Here is a 17380-nt window from a genome sequence, read left to right as displayed (position 1 = left end):
TTTGAGTTTCGATTTTCATTTTTATTTTATCCCATCGAAGCACACTCCCTTTCCTCTGGTCGGTACGGTGCCTTTAAAATTCCTCATCCGATATTCCGGTTCGATATAGCTTCGATCGGAGCCGGCCCAGAGCCCACGAGTATAAGGGAAGCCTCATTCGCCCAGGCGGCGCATGCAGTGGGCTGAATGAGGGGCCCTGCTGTGCCAAGCGGGGTAGCCCTGGGTTGTCGAGTCGGAGTTCGTGGAGCGATGCGACAGCGTTGAAACATTCCGGTCAACAGCTAGTGAGCAGCGGGGGGGAGGGGGGGGGGGGAAGGAACCCCGCTTCTTGCACACAATTTCGCCTTTGCTTTGGTGGCCTCTGCTGCAGTACTTGTGTGCAGCGAGGTGAAGCCCTGCAACTGCATCCGCCTTCACATTGGATGGTCAAGAGAGAGAGAGAGAGAGAGAGAGAGAGAGAGAGAGAGAGAGAGAGAGAGAGAGAGAGAGAGAGAGAGAGAGAAATCACGCCATATCCACGGAATGAATGATGATAAGTGGGGCGAAGCTCGAGAGGGGGAGATCATCGGTAACCGTAACTCTCCCGTGAAAGTTCGCCCATTACATCATTAAGAAAGACGTAAGACTGTGTGCGTACATTGTACAAATCAACTTTTATTTTCGGAGTCAATGCTCCCAGGCCCAGACCTGGTGAAAGACCCCGCGCCATCGAGGACTACCCCGCACCTCCACCACAATTTGTCACGTAGGATGGGACACAACGGTAAAGAAAGAACTTTTATTTAGGGCGAACTTGTGCCCGAACAAGACGAGAGGAAACGAGCAAAGATCCTTGCGTCTCGTTCGATCTCCGAGAACGACTGCCTGCGTTCGTGGCGTGATCTCCCCCTCGCAGTGCACGTGCGCTCGCGCCTCCGTTGGCGAACACAGACAAGCTCGCGCTCCCGGTGCCGAGTTTGCGCTGCCGGTTGCAGCCGGTTCTTGCGCGTGCAACGCGGCCCACTTTGCGACATCTCCGAAAGCATGCGGCGGTCACGTACCACGAGACCCAAGGGATGGACAGACCCGTGGCTTTAGGAGCTTCGCCCCTAAAAACTTTTAACAGCGGAGCTGATGCTGCTGGCCGTAATGCGCGGCGCGTAACACGTAACGCGATAAAAGGACCAATTAAATGCCGAGCGCTCGTGAGCTCGTGCCACGTGGCGCAGTGGCTTTAGCAAAAACAAAGAAGGAAACACTGTGGCTGATTCCTCTGTCACAGGAATCAGTGAAACACGAAAGTGAAATGTGCAGCAAACTTTGCAGGTGAGCATGATTTGCGGGTCGGATGCTCTCTTGTGGGTGTGCTTGGCGAGCGCCGTCCTGCTGGCGGGTCGCTTCGGCAAAGGTGTACTGGCGTCATTTTCGTGACGGATAGGACGTCAATAAAATTTTGGGTTATCGCGGCATAAAACACTTTCATATATGTTAAAATATAAAACCCGTAAACGAACAACCCTAAGTATAACGTACTCTTTAGCACTAAAGGTTGCTTCCCCGCAAGAAGACCCTGTGTGCACGGGTGCACCCTCTACAGGCCGCTTGCTCCGTTGTACTGGCGTCACTTCCGTAACGGATATGACGTCAGCGAAATCTTCGTGTATCCGGAAATATAACACTTTCGGGCTAAAAGCCGGCGAAAACTTCGATAGCGTTTCGCGTTGTCTAGCAAGTAACAATGGCATAGCTGGCGAAACACCTGCTCTACCGAACCTCGACGCGACTCCAAAAACTTCGCGCATGCGTCGTGCCTCTGCGCCACCGATGAGCCCCAGCTGTCGTCAAGCGCTACCGCGCATGTAATGCTTGGCATGAGGAACAAGACGATATCGACGCATATGATGATGACAACAATTAGCACAGTGCAAAGCGATGACAGAACATATGAATAAGTAATTTCAAACTTGTACAAATGCGTGGTGACGTGTCCTTCAGTGTTCAAGCCTTGCGTGACTTAGTAAAAGCTTCGCCAGTTTTTTTTATACGCAAAATAAGGTATAGACATGATTCCTCAATTCTTTGGCTCATTCTTTAGAAGAATTCGAGGGTGTGTTATCGCGCGTTTTTGTCAAAATCGCGCAGTTTTTTTTAGATTGCGGGAAATTTCAAATTTTAAATTTTATGCTACAAATTTTAGGGAAACCGCCGCTCACCAGTGGATAAAAAGCGTAAAAATTATACCGGATTTTTTTCTCTCAAAGTATTGCACAACATAAGCGATTTAAGGCCATGGCAGGTTTCTGTTTTATTGAAAAAAAAAATCAGGATTAGTTATATTACTTGCAGATGTGCACGCTTCCAGCCGGACACGTCAGCCATTCCTTCACAGCACGCTAAATTACGAAAAATTAACGCGATGAACTAAGTAAATTGCTCAGAACAATCTTACTGGAGTCGACACAAAAAATTATCAAAAGGAAACCGTACATTGGCATATTAGGAAAGCTGGTCAGGATTATTAATGGTAACCTTGTCCAACTTTAACAGCTCCAGACAAAGTACTTATTGGTATAAAATGCAACTAGGTTCATAAAAGAAATTTAATTTAGTCCATGGTCACGCTTTAAGCTTCAGCAAAAACAACGCAACGGTAAAAATAAATTCATAAATACCATAATATTGTTATTCAAGGAACGCGGAGGAAATTATTCACAACTGCATTCGATTTTTTTTGTTCTTACAGGGAAGCTGTTTAGGCCGCCGTTTCCACATATACCGTGCATCGATAAATCGTCGCCGACCGGAAATGTTCCGGACCCAAGCGCTAGTGTCTTGTGTCTCCTTTTTAGGGACCCCCGGCGTGACATTTTTGCAGGTGTTTTTTCCGTCAAGCTTGATGGGGCTTCCGCCGGGAGATTTCGGCCTGTGCATTTCACGTCTAAGCATGCACGTCCACGTCACCGGTTGTCGGTTATGCGTGCACGGGTTCAGCGTGAAAAGAGGGGGGGGGGGGGGGGTGATGCGGGGGGCGTGCACGCGCATCCAGGCTTTTCGTGCTCACTGATGCCATAACAGTTGTGCTGGTGAGAGATTTCTTCACCGCGATCGTCTCGCGACCTGATGTGACCTAACTGCTGTCCTCCGTGGTCGAACGGTATGGGTTGGTGTGTTACACATTTGTCCGCTAGAATAAAGCTCAAGTTTTTCCAGGTTTCATTCAGATAATTAGCTAGGAAGTATGCTCCATCGCAGATTACAAACAAACGGGTTTGGTTTCGCGCACTCCTTGGACTAGTGCGCCAAGCTTCGCTGGTGATCACCCTTCTTCACAGAATGGAAGGGCACAGAATTTTTCGTATATGACTGAATGAATGAATGATTTTTTTATTTCCATTTATGTACATCTATATATACAGATATTTTCGTATAAAGTGGCGGGGCCAAGGAAAAAAGCTGTACTAGACAGCTTGACTAGCCCTTGGCCCCGTCGGGTACAAAGCAAGGACAAGCTGGTCCAGACAACAAGTAAACGAGACAAAAAAATCAACAAAAGACAAAAAGGGGCCGCATTACTGCACAATCAAAAAATGTTATTGAGTCTGTAGTCAACTTCTCAGCAAAATAATAATATCTTGTAGATTGGAATACATGGTGTCCACGTTATGCTTACACAACCGGTTTAGCAACGAAGGTGGAATAAAAGTATAGAAGTAGAATAAAAAATAAAAGTAAAATAAATAAATATCTTTTTTAAATCCTGTTTGTACGAATATTTAATAAGAATTCATGTGCAATAACTATGTCACAATACCCAGTTGAACAGTAATAGGTAAGATTTGGGACTTTTTTGTTTAATCTTTGCGAGGGTATGTTTCTTTTTCTGGGCCCAAATTAAAGTTTGTAAATGACTCGATGCGACTACTTCCACAACAAAAATGAATCTGATTATACATGTCAGCGGCATATTTCGCCAATAATCGCGTTACAGAAGGAGAAAAATTACCAGAACACCTATGCACTCATTATGTAGTGAATTCAAACGGATTACTTTTCAGCACTAGTGTCGACGCAAATCTTCGCGAGCTGACGGAGTCGGAATAACCACCACAGAAAGGCGGAAACACGAACAATAAACTATCATCAAGGGTGCGAGAACAACACGTAAAAGTGTACCCTACCGAGGGTACTAATATTATAAAACTAGTACCAATAAAACAATACGCTCATAGAAAACTGTACGCCGCCGCCAGGGTCAGAATGGTTTCCATCTATGGCATTCACCCTGGTTCGAAAATTCATTTCAAAGAACTAAAACCATTCTACGATTCATTTTTTTTATTACAGCGTTTTCTTCGGAGTTTTAAAATTGTCAAAAAAAGGGTGCAATTTCGATGAAAATTCACTGAAGTAATTGGGTGCAGGTACGAAAACTCCCGCAAGCAGCAACTTCTCGCCCTTTCGAAGTCTCGTACGTAGCACGGAATTAACCGGGTCCGAAGGCGAGATCTACATCTGGAACTCATTAGCCGCGGAAGCCGGCGGTATCAAATACAGTTTATTCAGCACCTTATCTGCTAGTCTAAGCTATTTGTGTCCACGGCTTTTCCACGCCCGCACGGACGACCGACCAAACATCTAGTAATTTCGGGCCCTAAAGAAATCTTAGATTGGTTATCCCCCCCCCCCCCTTCCCAAAAAAAAAAGGAACCATGATCCGATGCCGTTCAATGGTGTTCATTTATACTGATCGTTATTCTAGAAGGACACCAAGAAAGATAAGAGGACACAAAAAAAAACGGCAGAAAGGTTAGTTGGGAGAAGCTAGATTCGACCGGACGAGAGTGGCAAAAATATTACGGGACCTGAAACGAAAGTTTTAATTGCCTAGGGACAACACAAATAGAATTCGGCCGTATATGCCGAAAATTGGGTTAATAGAGGAGTGAAGGGAAAGAAAATACTGGCAGATGAGAAAAAAGCTAAGAAAATCTCTTTTTGGTCCCATTTTCCCTGCTGTTTTCTATTTTCTTGGTGTATTTGTTTTTGTTGTTTATTTACCCACTATTTGATTTTTTCACAGAGGTAAGAACTGAACTTGTTTATATTTTTATTGTTCGCTTTTTAATACTGCTGTTTCTTTTTTTCTGTTTCACAATTCAATGCTAATCCACGGCGCTGCCTCACAAGGTTGAAATTTAGCCTTGCTCCCTATTTAGCGTCGTTGAGCCGAGACAGTTCGGATGCCTATTGCCGCCTGATTGAACTGACCACATGAAACAATGCAAATATTTTCTGGGCTTAAAACAAGCGAAGAAAAAAAGTCGGGGGAGCTTGCGCTCACGCCCAAGACTTGAATGGGGAAGCCGTAGCGGGAGCATTGACGGACACGTTAAGTTTCATTGTTTATTCCATTGTGCTAGTCGTCGTCGTCGTCGTCGTATGCGTCGAAGAAGTAGTCGTCTTTGCGAGTGGTGGGTGCAAAGTCGTGCGCAGACGCTGCCACGCGAAGGGCGCTTCTACGCTACCGAGCGCGTGCGCACGACGATGCGAAGACTGGCTCTTGTACGAATGAACCGAGAGGCCCGCGCTATCACGTCGCTTATCGTTCGAGCAGGGGTTGCGGCGATTACGGCGTGACTCTTTCTACAAACTAACTGAGGAGCGCACGCCATGACGTGGTGTTTCTGTCTTTCTGTTTACTGTGGTGTTACTGTCTTTCTGTTTAGTGGGAATTGCGCCAGCTGCGCGACAGCGTTCCTCTCGGGTAGTTTTCTGCAACACCGAAGTTACAGCCGGTAACAACAGCTACGCAGTATAAATTAACACAGTACTTACGCGACAAAGGTACACCTGGATACCAGGCTGGACGGTAGGGGCGGGGGAGGAAGGTGCACGGCTACGGATTGATTTTGGCTCCTGGGGATCTTTAGCGTGAACCCATCATCCCACAAGGTATACGACAACATAAAGCATTAGCAAGGATTACAGAATCAATACAGCGTTATCAAATATGGCATCGTTATCTGGCACCAATTCACAACATTAACTTCCGAAAAAATTTTTATTCACCTTTAAACGTTCCTGTGCACGTAACTAGATGTTTTGCATATTAGGGTGTTTTAGGGCGCAGCCCTTTGTCGCCCGTTCGTGGGCTGAGCCGCATCACCGCCGTCGTGACCGAGAGAACGATGGCTGGACCGACGAGTGAAAGAAAAAGCGAACAATGGAAGAAAGGAAATGAGAAGAGTGTCGCGAAATTGGGAGGGGAGGAAGGTTCGCCGTGGCGGCGCGAGGCAGCGCTCTACGAAAGTGTGCGGTGGGGGAGGGGAGGGGGCAGTATGCTGTGCCCGCACGAGGCGCTCGACGGCGTGAAACTTGGCGAAAACGTGAGAGAGGCGTGCGCGTGACTATGATGTGCGTTCGCTTAAGACGCAGTTCGCGGTTCCTTCCTGAGAAGCACTTCGCGCCGCCGACGCAGAGGCTCACCATCACTGCCCTCGAGTGAACGCGCGAGCAAGTGCTGCCTCAGCGCACGGCTGAGGCAGCACTGCCGAGTATCGTAATCGCAAACCAGTTTTTTCAAGCTCTGGCCATCCGTTCTCAGAATTTCTCCCGCCTGGAAGCAGGACTTTAAGAGTGGGCTGCATCTATACGCGCCTCAGTTGCAGCCGCAGACCATTTGCCGTTTTCTTGTAAAAAAATTTCAGACCTAAGCACTCTGAGTTCTGAAGGCAAGAGCACTTTGAGTGTTACTTTAGGAAAATGAAGTATACTGCATGGTGCCACACGGCTGAAAAATTTCCTTCTAAACATCGGTTAAACAATTTTAAGGAGGAACCCAGAATAGCTCCTACTTAGTTATTTTAATTTAAACTTAACTGTTGGTGAAGGGACCAAGTAAACAGGAGACGAAGAAAGACCCCTAGGAAATACCAAAGCAGGCGATATAAATATGCACATCCCGTCCGCCATTCGAAACCAAAGAACAGAAGGAAAGAAAACATTTAAGCGGGCGTGGGAAGGGTGTTACGGCCATTTACTTTCCAACCACCACTGATGAAACCAATTGAGAAATATTGCGGCCCTTTTGTCTCAATTTCCTTTTGGCCGACGAGTCACCATTGGACCAATAGCGACTCGCGGATCCTATGCAAGAAATTCGTCCTTTTATCAACGGGTAATGATAACCTAAAATCACCCCCTGCGTCTAACTGGCGAGCGTGTGCGGTGTTTCACGGAGCCCAGAGAGCAAGAATATCGATGCTTCAATTTTTCCACTTCTCCGCCTGCCGGGAGCTGTCTCGGAGGAAGCGATTTACTTCAATCTCTCCTAAATGAACTAGGCGCCGCGCATCGAAAGAACGGTGGGGGGATGCGTCTTCGCAATTTCTTTATTTTTTGCTCCCGCTCGCCCTTTCACGCTTCCTGCTGCACAACCTGCACGCACTGGCGGCAGTTGTTTTCTTGTGTATACCTTTCGCCTATCGCTCGATGTTGAGGGAGCCGACGGCGGGGTTCGGGCAGTGCGCCAAGATGCCTCGCCGAGAAAGACGCTGAGGGGCAGGAGGAGGAGAAGGAGCTTTTAACGAAATTTGACCCCGTACGCGCTTTCGTCCGAGTGTTCCCGCGAGAACGGTTTGTTATGGCCCGTCAGCGGGCTTACTTTTCGACAGTTCGGAGCTTTTATCGTCGGCCGTCGAGCCCGCTCGCTGCTTCTTCGCTGGTTAGCGCTTCCGCACTTCCGGGCCATCTTCGATCCCAAGGCGTCTGCGTTAGGCCGTTTCTAGTTTACGCTCGTTTACCTCTTGTTTTAATCCAGAAGCGGTGCCGTTAAGGTAACCACTCGTTAATCAACTGCCAAAGCTGCGCTTTCGTAGCATTAAACGTCACGTGCAAGCAGTACCGTGACTCCCACTGTGAACTGCGAACCACAGGGGTGAACGTTGTCGAGAAAATTGGGGGACATGACGAAGACGTGGGACGTAACGAGAAGCTGTCATCGTGGAACACCTGGATTGAAATTAAGTGGCGTGTGAGATTTTTTTTTTTTTTACTTATTGTGCTTGTCGTAGTTTCTGAATACATATTGACAACGGTGAGCCGTAGCGGGTGCGTCGAGAAATACGAAACGTAGGGCGAAGCGTTCAGACTGTGAATCGCTCAAGTGAACACGCCACGAACTCAACGTAAAAAGAACGCGATACACGCAGAAACTGAGCGTCCCTAGCCCCCTCCATTTCCCCTCCCTCCCCCGAGTCCCGGTCCCAGAAAGCTAGCGCTTCCCGGGTGACCTCGCAAGGAGCCCTCCTTGAGTCGCTTGCCTGTCAGGCGGGCGCGATAAGCGAAGGCTTCCTAGCATTGTGGGGCGTAAGATAAAACCCAGTGGCGCACGATGCCAGAAAGCAGCATAAAGTACCTGCAGGCCTGGCTGAAGGGCCCAAGAAAGCTTCGCTTTAAAAGTGCTGAATGTGTCCCGTTTCGCCGTAAAGGCGTAGGGACAGAAATTCAGAGGGGGATTTGCACGCAAGGAAAAGGTATATGGGACGAAGACCTTCTAGAATAATATCGATAAATTGAAATTACAGGTACGAAAGAGATTTACTAGCCTACTGCCGCCGCTTACCGGTAATTTCGATAGACACGCGAACCGGTTGCCATTTTCATGAAGACACGACAAGTACGCCCAGGTGGGGAGATTCGCGCAGGTATAATTACGCCGAAGTCAGAAAGACTTCTACGTTAAAGACGGAGGCCCCGAAAGAGAACTTGCGCGTATATTCTGAGAACATGGCAGGGACAGCACGTGAGGGCCGGGCAGGAAAGACGACAACACAGTGCTCAAGCGTTCAACTTTTATTCCTTCGAGAGGAGCAAAATATATACAATGCACAGTCGTCACAACGTTCACCAACACGAACATCCGCCGCTGCTTCTAAAAATGCACTCCATTTTGCCTACCTATCGATAAGAGCATTAGAGATACACGTAGCACTTGTTTTTCTAATCATGTGGCCTTCGATTGGCCTTTGGCCTCTCAGAGTATCATATTCTGGCCTTTGGCCTTTGGCCTCTGAGAGGTCTGGCCTCTGAGAGTGGCCTCTGAGAGTTTCATATTTATGATGGGGGAAAACATCGCTACCTTGGCAAAGCACAGATAGCTGGTCATTCCGTTCGCCTTTTACATTTTGTTTGTGTTTGAGTAGCTGGTAATTATATCGCCTACCCATGTGCCTAATGCACTTGCTGACGCAAGACCGAATTATTCTACACGCGAGTCCGCCCTTGCAAGTCTCAAAAGGGTTCCAGTGCTTCTTGAAACAACCAAACACTGGTTTTCAAAATTCATCCGTCGTCTCACGCATTTTGCAGGGCATGACTGGTGCAGAGAAGACATCGTCGACATTGATATTATTCTCTATTTTGTTCTCAGAGTGCTTCATTTTACGAATTATCGGTACAACGGCTATTTTTTTCCGCTCACTGGCGCCTTGATCGTCGGCCTCGTTCGAACGAAACTTCATTGGCACGCTTCACGTTGTGCTCGTTCTGCAACGAGCGGTCCTTTTGTGAGAGCTTCTAGGCAGCTCGATTTTTCATCCAAAGAAAAATTGAACTCGTCTTGAATAGCTGTATTCAAACGCAAAGCCTTCTTTGGCTGGTTGAATTACTCGGAGAATTACTAGCCGTATAACTTAAAACTCGTTTAAATTACACTAATTTCTTGACATAATGTTTTGGGGGAAATGCTTGAGAGAATAAAGTGAAAGGTTAATTTGAAATTATTTAGGAGAACTTTCTAGAGTCGCTTGGCGGAATCGCTTCGGATTACTTGCAATAGCTTGGAGGAGGAGGAGGAAGAGTAGTAAAAAATTTATTCCCCAGAAGAGCTGATAGGCGGGTGGGGTCCTTAGTCCAGGATTTCATTTGTTCTACCCCCCGTCTTCGCCCTTTCGGTCAGCCATAGCACGGCCGGTCTGCCTATTCAGGTCAGAGCTGGCAAGTTCGCTCTGCCGGCACTGCTCGTGGGTGGGGCTCGCTTGCAGACAGCAAGCATGGCGCGCGCGCATGTGGAGCGGTGCTTACGCTGACGGTAGCTGTGGTGATGCATGCGAGCACACTGTTAACAAGGCGGCTAGAAACCCACTACTGCCTAACGGGCAGCAGCCAGGCCAGGCGTCTGACCAACTACGCAGACAGACCACTTCATGGGTGGTCAGATGCCTGAGCTACTCTTTTCATTCAAGACACTGAGGCGTGGGCAGCAAACTGGCTCTGTGCATTGGCGCCATAAGTGGCAGGATAAGATTTGCAGACGGATAAGATTTTGTCCGGGGCCAGGCAGGCACAACATTCTAGGATCGCAGAAGCGCGTTATACTAAAGGACTTGTGAAATAATAATAAAAAAAAATCTCCGCACAGAGTGTTCCCTTTTGTGTCGGTGCGGTTGTGTGATTAACCTTCTAGAGTGGAAGGAGAAGGGAACGCGGTCACGGAGGATGTCGGGTTGGAGGGAGCGCTGGGGGCGAGGTGCAGGCATTGTTTTAGTCGCGGCGGCAGCCAGGTGTCTTCGAGCGCAAGTCTGCGCGTGTGGAGCGTGTGTGCCTACCCGAAAGGAGACGCCTGTTGTGTGCGAGGCCGATGCTCGCCGCCCTGTCGTCGTGTTGTACGGATCGATGGTCCTCGGTGCACCGTAAGTGGCTGCTCCGAATTCTTAATCCCGAAATAGCCGCTGATTTACTCGGCAGAACGCCTCCCACAGCGCAGGTGCAAATACACGCCCCCTTCTCTCCTCCCTTTCCCTCCCGGCCCCCTCCCTGCCTTCGCCCCCTGCAGCAAACAATCACGGACGGAGTGACCCAGCTCTCGTATTCCACCCACAAATCGAGGGCAATCTCGACGACTGAAGGCGTAAATCACGGATAAGGGGACGCAGAGCTCGATGCGGTAAGTGAGGCATTGACGTCTCCATCTGCGTTTTTTTATTCACAGTTTCAGTGCGCATACATGGAAATAAAAAACGACGAATGCTCTTTCTAGATCGGCTGTTTCTTTTTTTCTAGCGCGAGGCTGATACCTCTGCAAATGCACAACACGAACCCTTACCCCTACTTGCTATCGTACCCCTACTCGTCGTACCCCTTACCCTTGGCGCGCTTGACCCCCCAAAACAGCTTTTGCCTTTTCTTCCTGAATAAAAGCCTTATTCATTAACTCTGGTCGGGCTAACAGGTTTGCTCGGTGCTATTTGGTTGTTGAGAATCCTGAAACGCACAGCGTAGCGGAAACATGGACCAACAACTGTATACAACAACACAGGCTGTACGTTGGAGCCTATCGGGTTTCGCCATTCAGTTCTTGCTCATCCCTGCTAAACTGTTTACCACAACGTGACCTTTCAACCTAATTTTGGAAAAAGGGTTAACAGCGCGGTAGACGAGGACGACGAAGAACACAGGACAAGCGCTGACTTCAACAAGCTTTATTGGCGATACCGCCCAGAATATATGCAGAAAGGGAAACACAAAGAAGACAAAAACAATGTAAACAAAGCGAAGGGCATGATGTCTCACTTATACACGTGTTTAACCCCATCGCGACACAGCCAGATAATGGAGTCGATAGCACTTTCCAAAAACGAACTCCATTATCTGGCTGTGCTGAGGCCTCATGCCCTTCGCTTTGTTTATCTTGTTTTTGTCTTCTTTGTGTTTCCCCTTCTGTATATATTCTGGGCGCTATCGTCAATAAAGCTTGTTGAAGTCAGCGCTTGTCCTGTGTTCTTCGTCGTCCTCGTCTACCGCGCTGTTAACCCTTTTTCCAAAATGAACTACCAAAACGCCCAAAGTTCCACTCTACTGACTTTCAACCTCACAGAAAGCGTTAATGCTAACCTGTTTGAACATGTAACCATTGAGAAAAACCCCTAAGCAGTCTGTGCGCAAGGGCAAGTGGTTTTGCAGAGATAAAGACGTTAAGTCTTACGTCAAGTAGCCATTACGTCCATACGTAAAGCAGACGAGGTTAGTGAAAAAGCTACACCTTGCAGTTTTCAAAGGAAGTGTAACCGTTCGTCGTTCATTATACACAGCACAAGCAAGCAGACAAGAAGACGGAGAACCGCCTTACAATTGCGCATGTCCTGGCACTACCCGTGTTTTTACCCGGTCTGGGCCGTATAGTATACAAAGAACCCATATTCCAACTAGCCACACATATCTGCCCAAGCGTAACAAACTTTTAACGACAGCATCGTTACGATGCCGTCCTTTTTAATAGCAAGCATCGGACATGGTGGCATGTCAGTCACTCTTCCACTCGCATTTGGGTAAGCAGTTTTTTGTTTTTTTTAATATCGTGCCATCCCTATCGGCAATTCTTCTTGAACTGTTGCAGGCTAAAACAGGGAAGGTTGAGTCAGACAACAAAAAAGTACTTGTTCAAAGGCAAACGTGCAGGCTACAAGGAATTGCGAGATCTATCTAACATTTTTAGATGGTTGATTTAGATATCTCATCGCTAGACTTGGAGCATTCTTTAGCTCCATCGTATCCACTCTTTTTATGTAGGGGTACCTGAATACTTTAGCTGTGCTTACGTGGACCCATTGTTCTTAAATGCTCTTCAGAACATATTTTACTCTGGGCTTCTTGGAGCTCAAACGACGCCCAGCCCACATCTCCCTGCACTGGTTCGTTAGCTGATTACCCTGCATGTTTAAAACCTTAAAACCAAACGACCCTCCTTCCTCTAGATTATTTCTAGGCCTGATAATGCACCTGATTTTAAACAGAGCTACTGCATTCGCAAGTGTGAGGCGGGGATCCATTACGCGTGTCTAAATCCCTTGCGCCCCTCCTAATACTAAATACCTTAATAGCAACTCTAATACTAAAATAGGTGCATATAAACGAGGACAACTAATACCCTCTAACAAGTTGTGAATGCCAAAGCATTAATGTGCAGATGAAAGCTCTGGGAATGACTTGGCACCAAACGCATATATTCGGGCATGGTGGGTGTCACAATGGAGAATTGGCCAGAGCGCCGGCGTTGAGTGCGACCTTGGCTCGTTAGTGGCTGGTGCACCACAAGGTCGAGCCATCTTTGTACCTGCATCCCTAAAATTTCATACTAATATATAATAGAAAGACATCTGGCGCCACTGACTAGGCGAGCCGCGCTCCAGCGAGCGTTCCGTCCTGTATCTGGCAGACACGTTCCACTTGTCCTTGGCATGCCTCATGAACAGGCTGAAAAGTTGCATCTGGCTGCAAAAGAACAACAATATTACGGTACAAGATTAACCAAATTTGTTTTGTTCTAACAAAATTGAAGCTCTAAGAAAATTTTTTTCAAGGATTATTCAGAAGCTTCATGCAAGATGAGCGAAAAAAGGGCTCTTTTTGTTCATTTTGGCTTCGGGACAAAAGCCAAGCCTTGTGGATAGCCAAGCCAAGTAGGCGAGGAACGTCGCTAGCTGCAATGGCGGCGCCCACGACGGCTCGCGATTGCAGCGCCAGATTTCCTACTAATATTTTAGAATGAAACGATATATGCCTGCGTGCCCCCTTCCTGTCTTCATTTTGCACACAGCGACTTGTCGCTTACATCGCGCTCCCCCATTGCGCAAGCGCGGCGTTCCCGCCAGCTCATTACTTCAGTGACGTAGTATTTGCGTTGCTGTGCTTTTCTTTCCGTTTTATTTCGGAGACGCGTCCGCTTTGACCTTAAGTGGCACGTGCTTGATGAGCCTCATGACGCGTCCCAGCCGATACGAATTAAGGTACCGGTTTGCCACTACAGACAACGCCGACACAGTCGACGACACCGGCCTTTGTCTCAAAACTTTTTCTCCCAATTTATTTCCTCCACATTAAAATGGGATGTGCTTTTGTCCTTTCAAACTAAGCGCCTTCGCCGAACTTTTATTGCCTCCAGCACTGCTCTGTGGCCTGTCGAAATTCGATGAGAGCAAGCTACCGGCCAGAGCGATCCAATGTGCCCGCGTTGCCGGGGCGAAGGCAATTTGCTGCTGCGAACGCAGCCCCGCCGTGGCAGCAGCCATCCTCGAGACCCCCGTCCCGACAAATTGGCCGTGCAATAATCGACAAGCAAAGTTAGAAGGGGACAGCACCGCTTTCTCTGTGGAGCTAAGCTTTGACAGGAGTAACGACAGGCGAAGTTAATTAAAATTCCAAGGATGCGGGAACGAAGCCGCTATCGGAAAGCCAGGGGGCAGGCGGGTTTGCATGCCGGAGACACAATGACGAATATGGGAGCCGCGTGCGTGTGCTGCGAGCAGCATCTGCTCTTGCGCAGAACACTGTGATACTTTCTATTCGGCTGTGCGAGGATATAGTTTCGATCCCGACTGGTAAAAATGAAGCAGCAGAAAACGTCTGCAAAAAAAGGACGAGAGAGAAACCCGTATTGAAACAAGCTTTCGATGATGCGTTACTGTCCGGCTTGTGAAGCGTCAGGGCCGGAAGATGATGGTCGATTTTCTTGTGGGGGGGAGTGTCCGGCCATTTTATGCGTGGTTGGAAAGCTTTGGTGTGTGACACGTCGTTGCTGCCCAAGGATGAAATGTTGCTGCTCCGGTGGTGTTATTCAGCTTACTCCCACGTAGAAAGGGCTTTGTAGGAGAAGGGGTGCTTCAATCGAGGCAGTGAGCGGAGCCAGTACTTGTGATCATTGTTAATAGCTTGTCGCCTGATCCGGATGCGGTAGCAAACGCATTTGGATGTAAAGGGTACAGTCGTAGCAAAGCACCAAACGAATTTAAATTAAAGTGGTTGCGTTACAAAAAACAACCAAAGTGGAACCCGGCGAGAAAACTTCTAGCAAAACGTTTGAGTTAGGCGTGAGTTCGGGATGTTCAACTTCGCCGCATTAGCTGTTATGATGCAACCACATCAGCTTACCATGTTGCTTCGACGTCCACCTACTGAAATATTTTAGCTGCTCTTCTAATTTCTTTCTATTGCTCATATTCCCATTACCAAGGCCTGCTCGGGGACACTCAACAAACCCGTTTTTTTTCCGCAAGCTTTAAATGTGATAATGGAAGAGATTTGTGAAAACCAGACGGCGCTCGCGGTTTGCGGGACACGCGACAATTTATCACGGTGCGGTTCGTATCTATAGCGTAAAATCATACTTATTGAGCGAAATGCACAACGTCAAGTAACTGGGCAACGTCATAGGCGGGATGCCTCTGAATCATTTGCTCAGTATTTCATTCGCCCAACAGTGGCTAAGTTTTCCATACGCCAGGCGTCAGCAGATCTCTCCTAGGTAAGCCAGCTTCTCCGCTTATTTCACGCGAAACGCGCGTAAAAAATATCATCGAACAAACGCTGGCGCAGTCTTATTGCCCGTGTGCGGGGCAACGCCATACGCGGAACGCTTCACTCTCTCTCTCTTTCTCTCCGAAAACTAAAACAAGCGCAAAGGACGAGGACAGAGAACCACAGCAGACGAGACGAGCGCTGTGTTTTTCTCTGACCTCGTCCTTTGCGCTCGTTTTAGTTTTTTGAAGCCATGAACCAACACGCCCAACAAAGCACTCTCTCTCTCACCGTCCCTCTCTCTACTTTTTCCTCGCTCTTGGTCTGGCTGTCTGAGCACAACTTATGCTGGTATGGAGCACTGCCTGCTCCGGAAGTAACCATCATCCCGGATTATTAAACTATCTCTTAACCTCCGCACCCTCGAAACCCGTCGAAAAGTTTCTCGACTCTGCCTCTTACACAAAATATATTATAATTTCCCTTCAGAACGCAGTACAGTAATACTCCTCCCTCCTGCCCGTTCATCGCGTCGCCTGTTTAACTCGTTAAGTTTCCAGCGCCTACATGTGTCAACTAACGCTTTTAACAAATCCTTTTCAACTGCAGCCATAGAAGGTTGGAATAATAACCTGCCCGAAACCATAGTCAACGAACGCGACCCCTCAGTGTTCAAGCAGTTAATCACAAATCATTTCAGCTGTTATTCTTTATTATTATTCTTACAGTTGCTTTATGTATGTATGTATATATGTATATTTGCTGTGTTGCTGCCATTTCATTATGAATCTGCCACACTTCTACGCCTGTACCATCGACCATCACCTACTGTTCAATTTTTGTACTTGCCCGCACCCCTTATGTAATACCCCGCAAGGGGCCCTTAAGGGTACAATAAATGATTGATGATGATGATGATGGTACCTGAGAGGCTAAACCAGATAGGTCCAATCCTGCTGGGAAGGCTCTTTGGTACACAAACAGTGCTACCTCACCGGAAAGGGCTCTGGCCCCCCTGGTGTAGTACTTGACCGACACGTTCCATATCTTGCCTAAGCAAATTTGCGGTTAGCCAAATTACTGGTCAGTAGCTTCAGTCAAACTGTTTTGGAAAGCTTTTACTGCGGGCCCCTGTCATCATGTACACAATGATGACTAAATAAACGTTTATTATTATTGTATTATTAAATTTCCACCCTTAGTTCCCAGCAGCTGTAGAGCACCCGACCACGGCAGTGTTCAGGCCAGCGCTACAGCAGAGGTTGCTACGAATATCCGGTTTCGGACAGGCCGCTTTTGGAACTTCACGCTGGCAACCTTCAACGCACGAACCCTGTCTAGTGAGGGAATTGCTTAGCTGTACTCATAAAGGAGCTCTGGGACATTAGGCTGAATGTCATAGGGTTAAGCGAAGTTAGAAGAACAGGAGAAGTCTTCATGGGGCTCACTAGCGGGAATATTCTGTGCTACAGTGGACCCCAAAAGAAGAAAGAACACGGGTGGGATTTCTAATCCACTGAGAAATAGCAGGAAACGTGGAGGAGTTTGTTAGCATCACCGAGAGAGCCCCGGCTGTTGTAATCAATTAAGCTAAACAAGCAATACAGGTTAGAGATAGTTAAGGCCTATGCGCCAACAACCAGCTATGATGATGAAGCCGTAGATAGCTTCTACGAGGACGTCGCATCAGCAATGAAAAAGGCAACAACGCAGTTCACGATTGTGATGGGGACCCTAACGCAAAGGTCGGTAAGAAGCAAATGGTTTGAGAAATGTCAGCGGGAAACGTCGGAATAGACAGTCGCAACAGTCGAGGAGATACATTGGGGAGATTTGCAGAGGGAAATTGCCTGAAGTTGATGAACACATTGTTCTACAAACGAAAAAACAAGAAATGGAGATAGAAAAGTTCCGATGGTACAACAAAAAACGAAGTTGACTTCATTTTAAGTGACAACCCAGGTATCCTGAAAGACGTAGAGGAGCTAAGTAAGATTAGGAGCAGCGATCATAGGATGGCTAGGATAGCAAGCTAAGGCTGAATCCAAAGCAGCAAGGAAGAAACTCGCGAAATCTAAGAAACCCCGTATAAAATTAGTCACAGCCGGAT

The 17380-nt window shown here is 47.7% G+C and overlaps 1 protein-coding gene across 5 annotated transcripts in view; it reads right to left on the bottom strand.

Annotated features, from left to right (window-relative positions):
- Positions 1–17380, bottom strand: part of LOC144144382 (uncharacterized) — a 525773-nt gene that overhangs the window by 230421 nt on the left and 277972 nt on the right. The gene's annotated exons all lie outside the window — the stretch shown is intronic.

The sequence above is a fragment of the Haemaphysalis longicornis genome, unplaced genomic scaffold (assembly GCF_048455015.1).
Source record: "Haemaphysalis longicornis isolate Haplotype H1 unplaced genomic scaffold, Haemaphysalis longicornis Haplotype H1 scaffold_7, whole genome shotgun sequence".
NCBI lineage: Eukaryota > Metazoa > Arthropoda > Arachnida > Ixodida > Ixodidae > Haemaphysalis > Haemaphysalis longicornis.
This window is presented reverse-complemented; position numbering and strand designations above follow the sequence as displayed.